The sequence below is a fragment of the Arvicanthis niloticus genome, chromosome 9 (assembly GCF_011762505.2).
Source record: "Arvicanthis niloticus isolate mArvNil1 chromosome 9, mArvNil1.pat.X, whole genome shotgun sequence".
NCBI lineage: Eukaryota > Metazoa > Chordata > Mammalia > Rodentia > Muridae > Arvicanthis > Arvicanthis niloticus.
In genome coordinates, this window is record NC_047666.1 from 24,772,264 (window position 1) to 24,774,694 (window position 2,431).

Consider the following 2,431-nt stretch of genomic DNA (forward strand, 5'->3'; position numbering starts at 1 on the left):
GGTGAGGGCAACCTACCTAATTCTACAACACAGGTCACCCAGGACAGACTGCTCCTACCACCAAGGGAAAGCCTTGAAATGTGTGCAGCCAGGCCTGGAAGATCTTCACTCCTTCCCTGCTTTCCACAGGAGAGCTTCTGAGCCTCTTCTCTCCACCTTCACCTTGCCTCACCTTCATCTAGACTCCAGGAGGAGGAGAAGAATTCCAGGCAGGGTGACAGAAGGAGCTGTCCTGTGGCTAACTCCCTCATGGGCAGCAGGTTGGAAATCAGTGAGAATTTCTCACTGTCCAAGACTGTGTTATAAGTTATCCTGAGTGCATGTGTCCACCCATCTCAATTTCTATTCACCTCCTCTCCTGGACCACACAGAGTGAGTCTACAGTTGACACAGACAGGAATATGTCCTCCTGCCGTCCCCAAGAGGAGCTCTGGGGAATCCCTGCATGTGGCTAAGAGGGTAACTCTCACAGGCACCTCTTCTGGGGAAACTTTTCAGAAAGATACCCTCATGGAGGAAAAAAGCATTACACAGGAAGAGGCCATCAAGTGGAAGAGGCCATCATTCAGGAAGAGACCATTACTAATGGCCAGCCTCAGGATGCGAGCCCACCTTCCCCTGGTAACCAGCATCACCTCTGGAACAGAATGAAGAAGACAATCATGAACTGTCTCTGAAACCTGTGCTGCTGCCTGTCACCACCAAAGAGAAGCCAAGCCTCCTGTAGGAACCTGGTTCTGAGGAAAGGAGACAGTAGAGTCACCCACAGGACCAGGTGGGTACATGTCCTCATTCAATTTATCCACCCTCCTCTTGTCCTTTGTGACAAATGATGAGTGTGCCCTCTTGTGGCACGCTTAGGAACTTAACGTTGTGTCACTTCAGAAAGACCATTTCCATAGAAACTCCTGAAGGGCCACCTCTTGTAGAGTCAGAATAGGCCTGCAGAGATGTTGATCAAAGCAGAGAGAGGAGAAAGTGGAGGCATGGCCAAAGGAAGCAGAGAGTCCTTGGAGAACCAGTGGAGTTCTCTGGCCCTGCGAGGCCTACCCAGTAAGTTCTGTGTGTAATCAATGTCACCAAGAGCCTCCTTTTATGTCTTTCTGCTTCGAAGTCCTGAAGAGACCAGTCCCACTCCATGGCTTGTGAGCCCCCACCCTTTTCTCCCACTCTGGGTAAACTTCAGAGGTTGTTTTATGGGAAGTACTTTGCTTTGCTCCTTGTTTCTTGCAGGGAAGACAGTCTTCTTCATGAGGTAGACTATTCTCCCCAGAGAGTGGGAGGCTCCCTAGTCAGCCTGACCCACCTACCCCAAAATTAGTTCCTAGGTTGAGAATGAGGCCTGTAAGTGCCCCTGAGGCACTAAATGCTTAATTTCCCTGTGGAAACCCAGAACAGCTAGGGTCAAGTCTATATCAAACCAAGATCTAATCAGCTGCTATAGGAACCAAGGCCAATCTTTTCTTTTTCTGCTTTTTTTTTTTTAAATGAAAAGTACTCATCCAAGGAAGAAAATTATCTGCAATGAACACAACAAAGTCAGATAACTGGTGTGTGTGTGTGTGTGTGTGTGTGTGTGTGTGTGTGTGTTTAAGGCTTTTGGAGGGGTCTTAATTAGCAAACCAGATGTGGTTGCAGACGAGTGGGGTAAGACTAGATATGACCTTAAAAGCTCCCCTCCTCAGTGTCCTGAGCTCTAGCAGCCGGGTGGGCTCCTAGAGGTCAGTGCTGAAGAAAGCCGGTTTGCTTATTGAAAGCTTTCTCCACTCTGGGTCGGAGAGGCCAACGTGACTGGGAAAGTCTGGCCAGGGTTGCTGAGAAAAGTCCCAAGGCATCTGAATGAACAACACACCATGCTACCCTGCTTCCCACAGAGTCAGGGAAGGCGGTGGACCTTTGCTGCCCACAGCACCAAGAGATCTGGTGACCACTAGAGCATACTAGGTCGCACAAAGCTCTGGAGCAGTAAGGGTGGAGGGCCAGCACTTTCAGGGATGGGACCTTATTAGTCATAAAAGAGATTAAGGTTGGCCAAAAGAGGGTCTGAAAAAGCTCCTAGGATGCTCTATGCCTTCTGTCCCAACTGGCTTCATTCCTTGGACTATATAGTGGTCCTAACTTCACTTCCTGGGTGGGAGACCAACACCGCTGACCACAAGCTAATGTCCTGGGAACAATCAAGGCTGATCCCTAAGCCTTGTCCTTAACAACTTCTGTACAGCCCCCTCCACCTCAACGAGCCTTCCCCACATCCCCGCGGTCACGAACACAGAGTGGGACACCCACCCACCCCGGAAGCTGTAGCCAAAGAAGCGATTCCAAAGCACCCAGGGGAGGAGGAGCCCAGTTGTTGTGGCGGGTGCACTCTCAGCACTGAGTGGGCCATGGCCTCTGGGAACACCATCTCCCGCTGGGCCATCCCTAGGGCGAG